Source organism: Stenella coeruleoalba, assembly GCF_951394435.1.
Source record: "Stenella coeruleoalba genome assembly, chromosome: 3".
Lineage (NCBI taxonomy): Eukaryota > Metazoa > Chordata > Mammalia > Artiodactyla > Delphinidae > Stenella > Stenella coeruleoalba.
In genome coordinates this window covers 140,464,259-140,484,162 of record NC_137148.1, presented here as the reverse complement: position 1 = coordinate 140,484,162, position 19,904 = coordinate 140,464,259, and the positions used below count along the sequence as shown (strand labels likewise).

Here is a 19,904-nt window from a genome sequence, read left to right as displayed (position 1 = left end):
ACAACCTGATCAGACTAAGACACCACAAGATGTGCAAACATTTGCTGGTGAGTACAAAGAAAATATTAGAGAATATAATCCAAAAATCTTTTAAAGGTTTTAGTAATATCGAATATGTGGAATGACTCTGGTCTTTCATCAGGTCTGCAGGGCAGACCATAGGGTTTGATGTACTGTGATGCTATCCTGAGGGAAGTGTAAAGTTCTACAGGAGACTGGTGGAAACACCCTCACTCTTTTGTTCATTTTCCTCATATTGAAACACAGATGTTTATGTGAGCCATGCTAAATGAATTTATGAACTATGTTCTAAAGTTCTGAACAAAGTAACTTCCCTAAACTGATGGTATAGTTTTAAAAGATCACTGCACATAAACCACAAATTTAAGACAATACTAATAATCTAAGCCCAAGTAGGCAAAAAAACATGGGTAAGCCAACACTCGGTCTACTGTTCATTAACAACACACTTTTCCTTAACCACAATACTAGGTTTAAAAAAATCATCAGGTCTAATAAGAAATTGGTGAAAATTTTGGAATTTTCCAGGGGTCATTGGAAATATAGATGAAATTTGCTTCATCAGTGTTTATGTTGTCTTGAGATATGAGTATTAATGTTAAAATAAAGCCATCACAATTAGCAAGATTTTTTTTTTTTTTTTTTGCGGTACGTGGGCCTCTCACTGTTGTGGTCTCTCACTGTTGTGGTCTCTCCCGTTGCAGAGCACAGGCTCCGGAAGCGCAGGCTCAGCGGCCATGGCTCACGGGCCCAGCCGCTCCGCGGCATGTGGGATCCTCCCGGACCAGGGCACGAACCCGTGTCCCCTGCATCGGCAGGCGGACTCTCAACCACGGTGCCACCAGGGAAGCCCAGCAAGATATTTTTAAAGTAAGCATTCAGAGTCTCCTCTGAAGTCTTTTCCTTATGAAAGACAAAAATTTTCCCTTTGAGGAAACATTCGTTTTTCCTGACACAGTAAAAATGACTGAGATATTTTGTGGCAAATGATTTGGCAACAAATTAAAATGCATTATTTTGTTTGCAAATAGTGTCGTCACATGCATTGAAAATGTTGCTGAAACTATGAAGAAATACATATTAGGACAAACTAAGTCATTTTTGTTATACAGCTGAATAAATAAAATACATTTTTCCAGCCTTTTTTTGGTTTACATATACATTTGCTAGCTAGCATTTCACATATAAAAATAACAACTAAAGCAGCTAGAAAAGAAACAATGTATCCAAAAAGCATGTCCTCAACAGTAGTAAGTGAAGGGGAAAAAAGCTTTAAGTGGGGAAGAAAAATTTTAACTGCAAGGACAGCCACTAATGGAGCAGTTTATCGGACTGGAATTGAGAGCAAGATAGACAGAAAAAGAGAGCTACTGTGGAGTAAAGCTGAAAAGCTATCACTACACTTGGAAATCCATTCAATGAGTCTTAGCAGGGAAGCTATTAAAGCAAATAAGTTGAAATTAGAATAATAACAGGTGCTACAGACAGTTCAAGGAGGATAACAATAACAATAACAAAGACATACTTTGAATGACAGAGAAGCTATGAGAATCTTTTGTATTAAGTGAGGTTCACTGGTCAGCTCACTGTAAAAATAAATAAATGAATAAATAGGTAAATCAAATGCAGAGTGAAAAAAAGTATTCACCTTTTTTTAAAAAAACAGCTATTAAAAGAGACAAGGGCTTCCCTGGTGGTGCAGTGGTTGAGAATCTGCCTGCCAGTGCAGGGGACACGGGTTCGAGCCCTGGTCTGGGAAGATCCCACATGCCGCGGAGCAACTGGACCAGTGAGCCACAAATACTGAGCCTGCACGTATGGAGCCTGTGCTCCGCAACAAGAGAGGCCCATGCACCGCGATGAAGAGTGGCCCCCGCTCGCCGCAACTAGAGAAAGCCCTCGCACAGAAACGAAGACCCAACACAGCCAAAAATAAATAAATAAATAAATAAATAAATATATATATATATATATATATATATATTTTTTTTTTTTTTAAAGAGAGAAAACCATTTATTTTTTTTATGATGGCTGGCTGTCAAAACTATGCAGCTTATAAAATAATTTTGAAAAATGACCACTTAATCTTTCCCTTTGAGTCACTTTCTGCTTTAACAGGGAGTGAGAAAATCACCATTATTAAAAAAACGTATACAAGGAAAAAGTATTTAGAAAACGAATGCTTGGAAGTGTTTTGATCATTTTGTGATTTTGTTACCAAATCAACTTTCATATGTGCACACTAAAAATGGAAACAGAATTTTCTAATCTATGCTCAAGAAAAAGTTTCAGCATATCTTGAACCCACGTGTTAAAATACACTGAATTATAAGCCTTTCCAATTTGTTTGAGAAAAACTGAGCTATATAACCAAACATAGAAATGTTACAGATAAAAATTCAATAAAAATCGTTCCATAATTAGTAGATGTGATTAAAAAGTATGCATCATGATTGAGTAATATAGTAAACAAAACAAATCATGTACTTCTCCTTATACCTGTGTACTATTGAGAGTTACTATCTTTCAGTCACAAAAGTCATTAATATCACCTATAAAAATAAACTGAACTTAAAATCCAGATATTTGGTCACTGTAACATGGAGACTATATTCAGATTTTCAAAATATTTTTTAAAAAATCAATCATGTTATATTCAGTAAGAAGGTATTAATATTTTTTACTGTGATAAAATAGTTTTTACACTTAATAAAAATATGTTTAAATATTTTTAAAATATTTTTCATCTTTTTTCTTATTCTTAAATATAATTTAGTTTATGTTTATTATTTTAGTTCAGTAGCCTATACAATTGACACATTAGGAAATATATCTGACTATTAAATGCAAATTTCCTTATTGTCTTAAAGGTTTTTAGGCTTAGACTCAAAAAAACAGAAAAAAATAGATTCCAGATCAGATATCTACGCAAGATATGCTAAGAAATAAAGAAACCAGACTAGCAGCCATGGGCTCATTACTTAGGTGAAGAATGTATGAGGGGAAGGTAGGAAATCCATCAAGCAGACTGTAGAGAATTCTTTTAAGGAGGGACATATTGGAAGACTAGGGCATCTTCTCTGCCTTCCTCCATGTCCTTCTCTAATCAAACAGAAGGACTTCAAGGAACCACACTCAGAGATTATGAGATTCCTCTAGACTTTGAGGAATATAGGGGCTCAGGCCAGAAAAATTCTATAAGAGTGAGGCTGGCTAGAGAGACATGTGGTAGCAGAATGAAGATAGCATCCTCTTATAGGAATGAGTCACATTCCCACCATGGTAGACAAGATGTTTTGTCCCTCATGTCTTCGTTAGGGAGTCTTAAAATGGGCTTTACTCAAATGGGTTTCATGTAACTGTGAAGACTCTACTGGAAAGTAGGCACTGAGGGGAGGTCTAAGCAGACAGAGGGAGCACTGCCTTTATCAGCAAACTATACTTACAGAACGCTAGAGGTGGTAAGCTCCAGGGAACCTGCAAAAGTACTCCAAACGACAAAAGATTCCATAATGTAGAAGTATTCTTCATCCAGAGAACCCTGGTAAAACTTACAATTCTCTCATGCAACACTTTGTCTGCCCTAATTTCACTTTGCTCTTCTGCCCATCCCTGGAGGACCAAGAATCAGCATAGTAGAGGAAGATGTGAAGAAGAATAAGTTGGGGGAAGAGGAGAGAAATTAAGGGTGCCCCCAGTCCCTTTTCCCATTCTCACCGTTAGCTCAGCCAGCTCACTGCAGACTTTGAGTATAAGTTGGCCCAACCCGGTACAGAGGAAATTTAAGTTGGATGAGTATTAACACTATGAAACTATGATCTGGACTTTTTTTTTCCACCAAGCGATGCTACTGGTTTAAGATGAGATGCCTTTGAGGTAATAAAGCTGTCTGGAGATAGCCTCAGCGACCAGAGGGCAGACAGAAGAAGCAAGAAGGACTACAATCCTGCAGCCTGTGTAACAAAAACCACATTCACAGAAAGATAGACAAGATGAAAAGGCAGAGGGCTATGTACCAGATGAAGGAACAAGATAAAACCCCCAAAAAACAACTAAATGAAATGGACATAGGCAATCTTCCAGAAAAAGAATTCAGAATAACAATAGTGAAGATGATCCAGGACCTCGGAAGAAGAATGGAGGCAAAGATTGAGAAGATGCAAGAAATATTTAACAAAGATCTAGAAGAATTAAAGAACAAACAGAGATAAACAATACAATAACTGAAATGAAAAATACACTAGAAGGAATCAATAGCAGAATAACTGAGGCAGAAGAATGGATAAGTGACCTGGAAGACAGAATGGTGGAATTCACTGCTGTGGAACAGAATAAAGAAAAAAGAATGAAAAGAAATGAAGACAGCCTAAGAGACCTCTGGGACAACATTAAACACAACATTCACATTACAGGGGTCCCAGAAGGAGAAGAGAGAGAGAAACAACCCAAGAAAATATTTGAAGAGATTATAGTCAAAAACTTCCCTAACATGGGAAAGGAAATAGCCACCCAAGTCCAGGAATTGCCGAGACTCCTATATAGGATAAACCCAAGGAGAAACATGCCGAGACACATGGTAATCAAATTGGCAAAAATTAAAGACAAAGAAAAATTATTGAAAGCAGCAAGGGAAAAATGACAAATAACATACAAGGGAACTCCCATAAGGTTAACAGCTGATTTCTCAGCAGAAACTCTACAAGCCAGAAGGGAGTGGCATGATATACTTAAAGTGATGAAAGGGAAGAAACTACAACCAAGATTACTCTACCCAGCAAGGACCTCATTCAGATTCGATGGAGAAATCAAAAGCTTTACAGATGAGCAGAAGTTAAGAGAATTCAGCACCACCAAACCAGCTCTACAACAGATGCTAAAGGAAATTCTCTAAGTGGAAACACAAGAGAAGAAAAGGACCTACAAAAACAAACCCAAAACAATTAAGAAAATGGGCATAGGAACATACATATCAATAATTACCTTAAACTTTAATGGAATAAATGCTCCAACCAAAAGACACAGGCTTGCTGAATGGATACAAAAACAAGACCCATATATATGCTGTCTACAAGAGACCCACTTCAGACCTTGAGACACATACAGACTGAAAGTGAGGGGATGGAAACAGATATTCCATGCAAATGGAAATCAAAAGAAAGCTGGAGTAGCAATACTCATATCAGATAAAATAGACTTTAAAATAAAGAATGTTACAAGAGATAAGGAAGGACACTACATAATGATCAAGGGATCAATCCAAGAAGAAGATATAACAATTATAAATATATATGCACCCAACATAGGAGCACCTTAGTACGTAAGGCAACTGCTAACAGTTCTAAAACAGTAACACAATAATAGGGGGGACTTTAACACCTCACTTACACCAATGGACAGATCAGCCAAACAGAAAATTAATAAGGAAACACAAGCTTTAAATGACACAATAGATCAGATAGATTTAATTGATATTTATAGGACATTCCATCCAAAAACAGCAGATTACACTTTCTTCCTAAGTGCGCATGGAACATTCTCCAGGATATATCACATCTTGGGTCACAAATCAAGCCTCAGTAAATTTAAGAGAATTGAAATCATATCAAGCACCTTTTCTGACCACAATGCTATGAGATTAGAAATCAATTACAGGGAAAAAAACTTAAAAAACACAGACACATGGAGGCTAAACAATACATTACTAAATAACCAAGAGATCACTGAAGAAATCAAAGAGGAAATCAAAAAATACCTAGAGACAAATGACAATGAAAACACGATGATCCAAAACCTATGGGGTGCAGCAAAAGCAGTTCTAAGAGGAAAGTTTATAGCTACCTACCTCAAGAAACAAGAAAAATCTCAAATAAACAATTTAACTTTACACCTAAAGGAACTAGAGAAAGAAGAACAAAGAAAGCCCAAAGTTAGCAGAAGGAAAGAAATCATAAAGATCAGAGCAGAAATAAATGAAATATAAACAAAGAAAACAATAGCAAAGATCAATAAAACTAAAAGCTGCTTCTTTGAGAAGATAAACAAAATTGATAAACCATTAGCCAGACTCATCAAGAAAAAGAGGGAGAGGACTCAAATCAATAAAATTAGAAGTGAAAAAGGAGAAGTTACCACAGACACCGCAGAAATACAAAGCATCCTAAGAGACTATTACAAGCAACTCTATGCCAATAAAATGGACAACCTGGAAGAAATGGACAAATTCTTAGAAAGGTATAACCTTCCAAGACTGAACCAGGAAGAAAAAGAAAATATGAACAGACCAATCACAAGTAATGAAATTGAAACTGTGATTTAAAATCTTCCAACAAACAAAAGCCCAGGACCAGATGGCTTCACCAGCGGTCTTGATGGCCTAGATGTTTGCCTCCTCTTGGAACTTTCCAGTATTTTTCTTATAGCGCATCTGCTTGTTGCCAAACCAGTTGGAGGCCTGAGAGGCAGTGATTCCACACTTCTTGGCAAGCTCCTCCTTAGCCTCGTCACTAGGATATGAGTTACTCAGGTGGGAGTAGAAACACTCATTTGGGACCTCAGTGGCCTGTTTGCTGAAGTTACGGTTTTTTCGTCCGGCATCCAGGAACCAGAATGCAGGATCATCGCCGCCTTGCAGGGGCTCTGCTTGAGTTGCCTCTGGATGGCGCTGAACTTCCGGCGGATGACGCTCACCATGTGCTCCGTCTCCTTGGGTGCTATGAACTGCGTGCGGCTTTGCTCCCTCAGCAGTTTCAGGACGTGGGCTGTGAACTTGCTTCGTGCCTTCTCATACTTCTCCAGCTCCGAGTGGTACATGTGGCGGACCTGGGCAAGTTTGCTGCGATAGTCCAAGTGTTCGATGGGGTTGTTAGGGGACACACCTCCCCAGGAGGCTGCAGTGGTGGCAGCTGCTGACCCTGAGCCATCCCCTTTCTCGGGGTCGGCCACAACCTCTGCCAGAAGCATGGTGTCCAAGTGCATCAGCTGTAGGTCCACAGGCTCTTCCTCTTGGGAGTTTCGAATGCTGAGGGCGGTTTTCTCCTCAATTTCACGAAGGACGTTAATGAGAGCAGGCTTCATTTGGTGGCAGTTTAGGACGTGTTTCTTGGCCTGGGCCTCGCTCGTCCAGGCTCTGGTCGGTGATGGTCCCTACCTGCTGCAGAATGTCCCCGCGACCTCCTCACATCCCGCTACCCCCACCAGGGTCTCCGCCGCCCAGAGGTTCGCCAGGGCCCCCAGGCTCCCCACCCACCAATCCAAGCCCCTGCCCCCGACCCCACCTGGTTACTTCCCTCCCAAACTCGCTGGGTGTGCTTCTTCCTCCGTCCCAATCCCCGCCCATCTCCCCCGCTCCCAGCTCTCCCCGGGGTTCATCCTGGCCCTGAAGGGAGATCTGGGGTACTGCTGGGCACCCCACAGGAGACCCCGGCCCCCGGCTGTGGAGAAAATGGAGTCAGAGAGAGAAAGGACGCCCAAGCGCAGCTGTGTGTGGACTGGGCATTTTTAATGAGGACGTTTGTCGAAACCTTGGAAATTACTGGGAAAGTTTTGAGGACCAACCTGAAATTTCAGGTCAGAGAATATAGTGGGAAAGAAGAATAAAGCTGCTTTCTTTGTACCGTATCAAATCTACCTCATTTCTTATACTTGTTCTATTTTATTTTTAGCATTAATTTCTATATAAAATCCAAGAAGTCTCATTTTATTCATACAAAGTATATATCCTTTAAGATGGGTTTTATCACTCACTCCAAACCCATCACCAATAATAAACCCAAAACAGATGACAGGGAAGATGTTCTCTACCTCAATTTCAGATCTAACAACCACCTAGTCACCTACATAAAACATCTAGGAGACAGGGCTGCCTCTTTCCTCTCCTTCATTCTTTACATCTAGCCAGTCAACAAATGTGGTTAGGTATCTACAATCTGTACCTTTCATCTTATTCCTATTACAATTCAGTATCTCAAAATTTCTCCCATGAATCTCTGCAGTCAACCCTAAAACTTTCTTGATCAATTTCACTCTTTCCAGGGCCTTGCAAATCATCTCTCTAAATCATAAATCAAAAATGTCTTTCCTCTTTGTAAAGAATATTGATGACTGGTAGAGGGGCCACACCATTCTTCTGTTTCCACAGGAAATTAGAACATTTTGTGAGTGAAAGGGGCACAGTTACTAATTGTTCTGGAACAATAGGCAGACTAGGATGTCCAAGACAAACTACCATGTTTGGGCACTACACCCATTAACTAGAAAATAAAAGCTAATACATATAATGCGACAAGTAAGTTCCTCGGTTATTTAACTCTTGCCTACCTCTCCAGCAAGGTCTCTCACCACTCCCTTAATTTACATTCTTAAACCAGAATGGTCTACTCTGCTGTCCAGATGAATACTACTTACTCTTTAAGGTTAAGTTCAGATGCCATTCCCTCTAGGGAACTTCTTATTTCTTCAGTCTGGTTTAGCTGCCTCTACCAGGAACTTTCACATTCCCTGTGCATGTGGCTCTAACTTTAGTTTAAAGAGGGTTTATTGTTTTGCTTTTTAATATGCATTTTTTGAAGTTTATAAAATGATATTTAAAATTTTATTACCTATTATTTTAAATTTTTATTTATTACACAGAAAAGTTGGAAAAATTTCTTAACATCTAACCTCATTAGTTTGTTTATTTCTAAAATGGGTATAATAAGAGTATGTACATCTTAAAGTTGTGAGCTTGTAATATATGTAAATGGATTTGTATACCACTTTGAACTGTTGTTATTTAATAATATCTGTAATTATCTCAATCATTATTGAAAGCATTATTATTACTATAAAATAAAATTTACATAAATTTGCAAGATCAGACCTACTCAGTGTTGCAGGGGACTGAATTTTTTGCTCTACCTCAATTTTATTGAGGAACACTGGGAAAAATTCATCAGAAAAACAAAAACTAAAGTTCAAAGGAAATCCTTATTTTCTTTTCAATGACTTTCATGTGGATAATATATGGTTTGATCAGCATATATTTTACTTAAAAAATGTACCTCTTAAGTTCCATCCGTGAAACAGTGTGGAGATTTTAAAACATGTCCCTGAATGCCTCCCATTAAAAGTGAGGTCTTTTTCTCCTCTCCTTGAATCTCTCGATTGCCCTGGGTCTGCTTTGATCAATATGGTACAGTGGCAGTGACCCTATGTAATTTCTGAGGCTAAGTGACAAATGTCCATGCACCTGCTGTTTTGTTTGTGAGAACACCTGTTCTTGTTGCAAGTAAGAAGTTTGACTACCTCAAGATAGCCATAGTGAGAGAAGCCCAGGGCACATGGAGAGGCTCCATGAAGGCTGCCAATAAGCCCAGCTGTGCGCAGCCTTTCAATCTTCCCAGTCCAAGCCTCAGAAATGTGAGTTTAAAAACCTCCCCATAATTCTAGCCTTCAGTCATTTGAATCTCCCCAGCTGAGGTCTCAGACATCATATGGCAAAGACAGGCCATTCTCACTGTATCTTGTCCAAACCCCTGACGCACAGAATCCATGAGCATAATTAGTTGTTTTTTATGACATTGAATTTTGGAGTGATTTGCACATGGCAATAGACAACTGGAACAAATAGTTTTCAAATAAACATGATAACTGATTTCAAGGATTTTTCCTCTTACTGGGATATTTTCCATTTATTGTGTGCTTTTCCAGTTTAGTGTTGTAGTGTAGTGAGAACCGATCAGATATAAGTTAGTAGAGTCTCTGTAATGCTAAATATAAAACTTAAATTCATAGGATTTGGGGGTTAAAAAGATGTCACTATAGCAGCTTAAAATGAAAATTATCGGTTTCAATCATGTAACTCATATTTAGTTAATGCATTATAGTTTACAATACACCACCATGTTTCCCCCATTTAATCTTTTTATTCCTGTTAAGCTTGAATTATAATGTTCATTTCACAAGTGAAAACACTGAGGATCTCAGAAAATACATAATGGACCTAGGGTGTATGGTAGAAGCCATACCCTATGTCAGGATTTAAACTCAGGGCTTCTGCTTCCAAACCTCACTTTTCTTTTACTTCTCACTTTTTTAAATTGGTGAAACTATGCAAAATGACTGAAAGTTTCCTGCTTCCTAAGTGATCTCTTTATTTCTAATTTTGCATGTTAAGAAATTACAATTCCACAGATCAGCCAGAAGGATCTTTCTAAAGGTACTTTTTTGTATCCTCCCCTGCTTAAAATCTTCTCTAGTCCTCCTACTACACGTGATATAAAAGGCCCTTCACAATCAAACAAACAAATTAACATCATTATTATGAAGTATTTTGTCATACTGAGGGTAAATTTTCACACTGATTACGTCTTCTTTCTGGGCCTTAACGTGTTCCTCTGGAAAGTCTGAGAGCTGGACTGCAGTGGTTTTACATTTTTTTATCTCAGAGAATTACTTCTGCACATGGGAATACAACAAATAAAAATAGAGCTGGTATGGTTGAACCTGGCATGAGAAATCCAGACCATCTTCCTCCATCATACCCACTGGAATAGCCCTAAAGAATATCTTCATCCTCCCTGTTTTAGTAATCCAAAAAGTACGCTTTTCAGTCTATTGAACTAGATGATCTCTAGTCTCTAATTTACTTTGAATGTTACTGTACCAAGGTTCTGTTTTTCTCAGTCATTTTTCTTTCTACTAAAAATGTGATGGTGTTTCACAATTCCGTATGTAAACTTTATAAGTTCCTAACTGACTGGGAAAACAAAGTCAGTTAAACAGTGGCACCAAACACTGTGATAAGAGAAAACTCAACTATTTCAATTGGCCTTGCTGCATAGAACCACTATAGAATTTAGAAGCTAAGACAACAATAATTAGCTACTTCTCTCAATTCTATTTGTTGACTGGACAGTTCACCTGCATATTTCACCTGAGCTTACTCAGCTCTCAGGATTCAGCTAGGGGTCAGCGAGGCTAGAAGACCCAAGAGACCTCATTCACATGTTCGCCAGTTGCTGTGGGCTGTCACTGGGGTCCTCTTCTCCACCTGCCTCTCCTCCTCCATAAGCTAGTCTAGCTTCTTTGCATGGCGACCTCAGGACCACATTCCAAGGTCTCTTAAAACGTAGCCTCAAAAGTCAAATACCATCATTTACACCAGAGTGGTCAGAGCAAGTTACAAGGCCAGCCCAGATTCAAGACTCTACCTTTTTATGGAAGTCACATCACAAAGAGGTATATATACATACCTGTGACTTCCATAAAAAGGAATATATATACACATATATATACTAATTTTATATATATATAGTATATATATACATATAATAATTTTTATATATATAGTAATTTTATCATCTATATTTTATATCTACCGCACAGGCATTCTTGTATGTCAACAGTTCCCAGAAAGTGATCGCCCCAACTTTCCTATCTCAAAACAACACTGGTAACCCATACTTCAAAAATTTCAGTAGCTTATTATAATATAGTTGTCCTCTTTGATTTGTATATTGGAACATAGTGCACTACTGCATGTCTTTGCAGAAATACGCTTATTGAAACAACTCAAGGGAATCTTCTGAATTGAGGAAAAACATTTACATTGGAACAAATTACATTTTACTGAAAACCTAATTGTTACACTGAGAGCTGTACACTGTTGTAATTGCATACTCCTAATTACACAGACTGCATTATTTAAAAAGAATGGCATTGTTTATTTGTGATATCCTTTGCTTATTTACACTTGCGTATTTGAGCAAGGAGCAAGGAGTTATTTCTACCACGTGGCTGAGATTCTTATCTGTTCACAAACACAAAATTAATTCGATTGGGAGAAACGGCTCTCAAACAGGAAGAGAGAAATTTCTCCTGAGGCAAGACATTCTACAATTGTTTCTAAATTTCTGTATAATTAACAAAGCATTTACCATCTGCAATGATTGACCCATCAGAGCTGCTCCTCTGAGATAATTTTGGTGACATTAAAAAAAACTGAATACCCAAAAGCCACGTTTGACATGAATGAATTAGCCCATTCTTGTAAATAGAAGTAATACTCAAGATAGAATGTTTTATAAGATGTTGCTTAACATGGATAACCTTAACCATATTAACTCCCCGAGGGCACTTGTCTGAGTCTCAGTGCCTCCATAATGGTAACCTTGTTCTGTCTTGTGATTTTTTTTTTTTTTTTTACGGTACACGGGCCTCTCACTGTTGTGGCCTCTCCCGTTGCGGAGCACAGGCTCCGGACGCGCAGGCTCAGCGGCCACGGCTCACGGGCCCAGCAGCTCCACAGCATGTGGGATCTTCCCGGACCGGGTCACGAACCCCTGTCCCCTGCATCGGCAGGCGGACTCTCAACCACTACGCCACCAGGGAAGCCCTGTCTTGTGATTTTGATTTTGTAAATGCCACTTGAACCTCAAAGCCAGTAGCCCAGTCAAACCTCTTACTTGTGTATACAGTTGAGTGAATAATTCTTTCTGAATTATAATCACACTTCCTGATTGATGCATCAGGAAAAAAAATAAATAATTGGGGCTCAGAAATCCTTTAAAAGCTCAAATGGAAGGTTTATATTCTTTTTCCTGTTTTTCATTCTTTGCTAACAATATTCATAAAGTAAAAGTGCATTGTATCACAAAGGAAGGTGTTTTTCCTTCTCCTACAACAGAATCAGTGCCGTGTATAGTAGGTACTTTGAGTGATCTGATTGTTCTTAATACGATGAAAATTAACACATAATTAATCACTGACGTATTTTTCAGAGAAAAACAAAAAACTCCAGAACAGTCCTGAATAGTAATAGCTCTTCTTGCTACTACTACTCCATTTAAAGGCATTTTGTATAATACGGGGCTGTTCTTTTTATCTCAGGAGCAAGGTAAACAAAATTGTTTAATGGCATAATGTGTGAATGCATCAATTTTCAAGAAACTAAAAGTTCAAAGCGGCCAAGACCACTGGCACAGGAATGTTTAAATTTCTGTGACCAGTAGGGAATAGTCACTTACTACATAGTTCACTAAAATTGTTCCTTTACCTTAATACATAAAAGAAAGAAGAGTCTAACATTTCATCCTATTTCAGAGGAGATTCCCCCTACAGACCAGTAATAAAGTATCCCTACAAGTCCAGTCTGCGCTCCTAGCAGAGATACTTCTAAGTGTGTAAGCTCGTGACTGATCTTTTCTATCTGATGTATTTGAAGTTCATTACTGTAGTAACAAGAACTTAAAAACATAGGAGTTAGCCTTACATATGCCTAAAGCGTCTTACAGTGACTTTGTATGTGTATCCCAAGGATTAAAGTAGAGTGTCAATATATCTTACTGTAAATGAAAAGGCTCTTTTTCAGAGAGCCTTGTCATAATGTATTACTATCCTATATAGAGCTTTCTTACTTTCATTGGCTTAGATTCCATTTTCTGGAACCATGAAGCTGGGAGTCATTTTCCCTTATAGCTGAAAAAAAAAAAGCAATCAACTTTATCAAATCCGTTATAAATGTCAAAGGTTAAAAAACCTTCAAACAAGATTCATATGTTTGCTTTTTGAATACAGAGTTTTCAGGGATTTTTCATCATGTTATATCTTCTTCTGTGGGTAGCACTATTAACCAACAAAAATTGTTCAAAAAAGCAAAATTATAAAATATTCTATCATGTCACATTGGTGAACCTAAATGAGCCTTATCCCAGCACCAGTCAAGACTTCAACTGTTTTCAGCAAGCACAAGATTCACTAGAAGACTCACCTTAGCAAAGCAGTTTAAAGACATAATATATGTATATATAAATCAATTTTATATCATGCCTCTCTGCACGTTAATTAGCTTGTATTGAATTACACATTTTAAAATTCACTGCAGAGAGGAAGTACCTACGTACTTATTTTTTTAAAAAGAAATTGAACAAGGAAATCAGTTCACTTGAATTCTACTTTTACTTTTCCCCATCTTCTTAATAGACAAGGATCTTATGCTATTTTCTCCTTAGTGCATTTCAACTAAGAAGAAAGTGGGTGGAGTCTCTATTCCACATTTCCTTAGGAAATCTCAGACCTTCTCTTGCCCATCTTCCACTTCTCAGCCTCCTAGGGAAGTGCAGTCACATCCATTCACTTTTAGGAAGCTCCCAGACACTCCAAAATTCTTACTGTGTTTCTATGCCTTACTCTTTTTATGCCATGTCCAATGCCTATTCTACAGAAACAAATAGCCCACCAACTACATTTGATAAGAAGAAAATGTTATTTAACTAAAGAAAAAATTATGCCATAGCCTTAGCAGGCAGCAATGAAATTACGATTTTAAACTGAATAATCTTTCTCTGAACTACTCTTGTAGTTAATTCAGGGAAACTGTCTGTATACAATGTGATGGGCATGATCACTTAGAAATCTTTGGACACAAAAGAAAAAATATCAGGGAATTAGAATGAAAAATGTTTTCTTTTTACTTATTATTTGATTATTATGAAAAACTAACATAAGTTTATTAAATGTAGACACGTAGAAAAGTAGAAAGTAAATTTTAAAAAATTAACTATTGGGCTTCCCTGGTGGCGCAGTGGTTAAGAATCCGCCTGCCAATGCAGGGCACATGGGTTCGAGCCCTGGTCCAGGAAGATCCCACATGCCGCAGAGCAACTAAGCCTATGTGCCACAACTACTGAAGCCCGCACGTCTAGAGCCCATGCTCCGCAACAAGAGAAGCCACCGCAGTGAGAAGCCCACACACCACAACGAAGAGTAGCCCCTGCTCGCTGCAACTAAAGAAAGCCCACGCAGTGAGAAGCCCACACACCACAACGAAGAGTAGCCCCTGCTCGCTGCAACTACAGAAAGCCCACAAGCAGCAAAGAAGACCAAACGCAGCCAAAAATAAATTTATTAAAAAAACAAAAAACAAACTATCACCCAGCTTAGCATTCTGAGAAACCAAATATATTATTTGGCATATTTCATTCCAGTCTTTTTCTATCCATATATGTATCTATGTGATTTTTTTTAAACAAGCATAAATTTGTCATATAGTGGAGAAGAAGTCTTAATTATACTGAGTAGTTTGCATCAGTGGAACTGGCCCAGGGAAAAGGGGTGTGGAAAATTAACATCCAAAGTAGAATTTAAGAACATCCAAAGAATATATATAATCTCCCCTGATCTCCTGGTGACAAGCCACTGAAAGAGAAGGCAAGCTCTGTAATTACTTTTTGTTTGTTTGTTTTGCGGTACACGGGCCTCTCACTGTTGTGGCCTCTCCCGTTGCGGAGCACAGGCTGCGGACACGCAGGCTCAGCGGCCATGGCTCACGGGCCCAGCCGCTCCACGGCATGTGGGATCTTCCCGGACCGGGGCACGAACCCGTGTCCCCTGCATCGGCAGGCAGACTCTCAAGCACTGCACCACCAGGGAAGCCCTCTGTAATTACTTTTAACCCTCATGTGTGTTTATACACATTGCCAAAGACTGGAAGAGAAAAGGGAAAAACAAAGGATTTAGTTGATCCCCACTCTGAGCCATCAGACTGATCCTGGAAAGGTCTGTATGCCATGTCCAGAACGTGCACATTTGTTTTCACCATGTCGGGTTCTTCCCAGCTCACAGTTCTGCAAGTGAAATAGCAACTCAGAGAGGTGAGAAGTCTCTCAGAATAAAAATGAGGATGGTTAGTCAAGGTTATATGAAAATGGCTTTATAAATCCTTAAGAAATGCCCTAGAAGAGAATCCAGTATGTGATCTGCTTTTTAAAGACATGAAGGAACGGGAAAATGGTGATTATTCTAAAGTATTTTAAAAGAATTCTTCAGCATTTCTATGGAAAAGCTGAAAGAAGGAAAAAGAACAAATAAAAATATGACTGTTGTGACCTAATGATTCATTGCCTATTAGGACAGAACCCATTGACTTATAAGGGAACTACCAACTCTGCTCTTAAGGTTATTAATTTAAATTGAGTGCTAATTGTAATAGACATGATTAAAAATATATAGAATTAGACATTGTCCCTGCTCATTAATTCTGCTTCCTAGTGAATCGTTCTCTGCCCATCTTCCATGTTCACAGCTTGCCAGGTGAACAAGGAGAGAGTTTAAAATGTTTCATGAGGTTGATCATTATCATTATTTCCAATTAATACTCTGAGTGCATAGGGGATGTATGGTACCATGCTAGGTCCTTTAAGAAGCATGATAAAAATTAATTAAAGGCCTTGAAGGGACATCAGATACAAAAGGCAAGTAACACCTCAAGCAAAGAAAGACATCATAATAAATAATTTTAAGAATTTTTGTTCATGTGAGGCTATTTTCATAATTTTCCTTAAGTAAACTGTGAAGTAAGAAAGAGGGAGGGAAATGGTACACAAAGGGAAAGGAGGGGGAGAAAACAAAACAGAGCAGAAAAGAATGAGTGGGAAATCACTATCCACTAAAAAAAAAAAAAAAAATAGAAGGAAATATCACTTAAGAATGTTTGTATTGTGGGTTATAGAAATTTAATTAAAATTGGCTTAAAGAAAAACAAAGAGGAATTTATTGGCTCAGATAAATGTCAAATGGCAGCCTCATGTACAGCTTGAGCCAGAACTTCAAGCAATGTCACTGGGGTGGAATTTTACTTTCTTTCATTGTTTAACTTTGTTTCCTCTGTCTTCATTCCATAGCAACAGAGTTGCCCTTCCATCTCCAGCCTATTATCACCTCAGGCTCCATAGCATGAATAAAGCATTATGCTAAGGAAAGGAAGCCAGATGCCACAGGCTGTTTCTTCTCTCTTATCTGTACAACTGTTGCATTTGCTCTTCTTGGATCACGTGCTATCCCTGAATCAATGGCTTCTGTAACGTAATTGTCTGAACGGCCAGCCCTAAGCAGAATACCACTCCTGGAGACACAGGTAGGATTCATAGCTCTCAATTTGTATGGAGTAAGAGTTGGGAAGGAGCTTTGATAAAAATAAGTGGGAATGAATGGTAGCAACAAAAAACAAAATAAAACAAACAAAAAGAGTAAATGTCCACTATAAGAAGTATAAGAGCAAAAGAAAGGACAAGGTCACGATGAGCCCCTTGCATTAAACTTTATCTTGTATTTTGTAACTGACAAAATAAAATTGTAACATCAAAACCACTAACTTTGCTGTTGCCAGACCCCCAAACCCTCTGCAGAATGACTAGTGAATTACAGTCACTTAACTCAATAGATTAGAATTGTCAAATTCTTTTTAAAAAATCATTTTCATTGTGCTAAGGCTCTTAAACATTAGCCTGGCTCCACAGGGTATGGAATACACTTTTTGTATTTGTGTTGGAATATTATATGCAGTCAGTGCTCACTGAGACATCTGGACATAGAGTAAGAGGTTTACTCACTGGGACCAGAGTGGAACAGAAAAAGGAGCACAACAAAATTCTCAAGAAGCATTAGGAATCCAGTATCCTCAGGATATAAGCAAAGAAGTCTGCTCACTAACGTCTAAATAGGGAAAGAAGCTAACTTTTATTAAAGGTCTAGCATATGCTGCACATTTTTACTACCTCATATCATCTAATCCTCACAGAGATTTTATGAGGTAAGAAATTAAATTCCACTTTTACAACTTGGAAAAAAAAAAAAGAGAGAGACTCACAGTTATTAAAAACTTTCCAAATGTACTACTACTGGTAAATCCCAGGACTGGGCTTTGAACCCATGTCCATATCATCATAAGACTCAGTTTACAGAACTTCAAATTCTCTCCCTCTGTGGAGTAATTTCATCAGGTGCATGAAGCTGAGAGTTTCTCCCACCTCCTACTGCCTGTTCCTGCACCCACCCTCTACACCAGGTAGGGAGATGGGAGGTAGGAAATGAGATGGTTTTAGTGGCAAAGGAGTTCTGGGTGGTAAGTGGAGAATATAGAGTTTTAAAGAGGATTTTAGGAAGTTTTATCTCATGGCTACATCTCCCTTTGATACTTCAGTAAAATATTCATTACTTCTTAATGCATTTTGGAATTGAATCTGGTCCATAGTTTTTTCAAGTCCTGCTTGCAATGAAGGTGAGAAAAGGGGCTACTTGTGGAAAGATAATCATAACTGGGTTAGGTTTAAAAGAGGAAGTGGTTCTTCAAAAAGCTATTGGAACTGTTTTTCAGAGTAATTATTTTGAAGGTGTAATGATGAATATTTGTAATAATGCCATCACTGCTTCACAAAGATATATCGGGGATAAATAAAAAAGAGAACACTTTGTATAAGAAATAACATTAAAAAAAAGAAATAACATTTAAAATTTTAAATAATAAAAAGTTTATACATTGGTCATCTCAAAAAAGAAATTATTGGCTATATATCTAGGTAGCTTTCTCATATTGAAATACTGTGTTCAGATTAGCAGCAGGAATATGACCAATTGTGTTCCCACTCTTTGTAAGAAGGATTTTTGTCTATAATTTACATTTGCCTACAGGGATATTTCTACTTTGTTTGCTTAATCATCTATATATATATAGTGCTCTGAAGATAACCCAAAGACAATAATGAGAAACTGATGATATTTTCCAGTAGCAATCTTAGCGCTACAGTATTTAGCACCTACTAGGTGGCAACTATTATTTACCATTTCAAGGAGAATTTTCTCAGTTAACAGTCAAAAGTTAGCCAAGAAACTTTTCAGAAGTCAGAGCATCATTCAGAGGTAAAATTAGAAACGGAATATAGATTTCTTGAGAATTGGGCCACTCTTACTTGTTTTTCTGGTGGCACATTATTTTCCTTCCATAATAATCTGAGTAACTTATCTTAATTCTTCATAATTTTATGCTTTTTTTCCTCTCTTTTCTTTGTGAACTTTTATATAGTAACAGCTATAAAAACTAGTTAAGTATTTACTTAAAATTCATCAGAGACATAAAATGAGATAAGGAATATTGTATGGAGTGGGACCAATGATTCCTTCCACATAATGCTCTCTCAAATAATTCTGCAAAGAAAGATTTTTTTTTTCTTATATCCAGGTGAATGATGTATGGTTCCAACATTACATGAATAATATATTATGGCTCAATCAGTCATTAAATTTCATACACGCTTCCTGTTAATTTTTAAAGGCTTTTGGTAAAAGTGAAATTTTACTCGTTAGCTCTGCTATTAGAAGAAAACAAAGTGTAATGCTTTTTATTGTTTTTCCTTGGTTTTGTTTTAAAGCATGAGGTAGTGCAATGCTGCCTGGAACTAAAACGAAGTTCTTATCACTTTACTAGCTTTTTGATACTGAGCATATGATGTAACATCTTTAGGGATGGGAGTCCGTAACATCAAATCTTTTAAAGGCAGGAGATGAAAGCCAAGTAAACTCTCTAGCTCCAAGATCTAGTGAAGAAATTATTAGCTGAATGTCTGTTTGCAACTTTAACTGTTTGTACCTTTGTCATCAGTGATATGTTGATTACAAATACTTCATAATTTTTGTACATAGGATATAAAAAATAATTGCAAGCACCTGAATAAAATAGAAACAGACAATGAGTAGTAACAAATTACTGAACTGAGAAACTGTCACTTGTATCAAAAATACACTTATATAACTTTCTTTTTTTTTTTTTTTTCCCTGTACGTGGGCCTCTCACTGTCGTGGCTTCTCCCGTTGCGGAGCACAGGCTCCGGACGCGCAGGCTCAGCAGCCATGGCTCACGGGCCCAGCCGCTCCGCGGCATGTGGGATCTTCCCAGACCAGGGCACGAACCCGTGTCCCCTGTATCAGCAGGTGGACTCTCAACCACTGAGCCACCAGGGAAGCCCTATGTAACTTTCTTAAAGAATGCACCTTGAAGATATAAAATATGTCATCCCAAATACCCAACAATTAACTCATATTCCTCTTCACTATTACTTCTCTTCAATTATAAA

At 37.9% G+C, this 19,904-nt stretch overlaps 1 protein-coding gene and 1 pseudogene across 49 annotated transcripts in view; both read right to left on the bottom strand.

Annotated features, from left to right (window-relative positions):
- LOC307184329 (teneurin-2-like) overlaps positions 1-19,904 on the bottom strand; it is a 2,867,364-nt gene that overhangs the window by 2,643,415 nt on the left and 204,045 nt on the right. The window lies entirely within an intron of this gene.
- Positions 6,152-8,067, bottom strand: LOC307184900 (pre-B-cell leukemia transcription factor 2-like; annotated as a pseudogene). The gene is made up of 3 exons: positions 7,953-8,067; positions 7,317-7,451; positions 6,152-7,191 (listed from the first exon to the last, which is right to left on the bottom strand). The product of its transcript is annotated as a pre-B-cell leukemia transcription factor 2-like (transcript).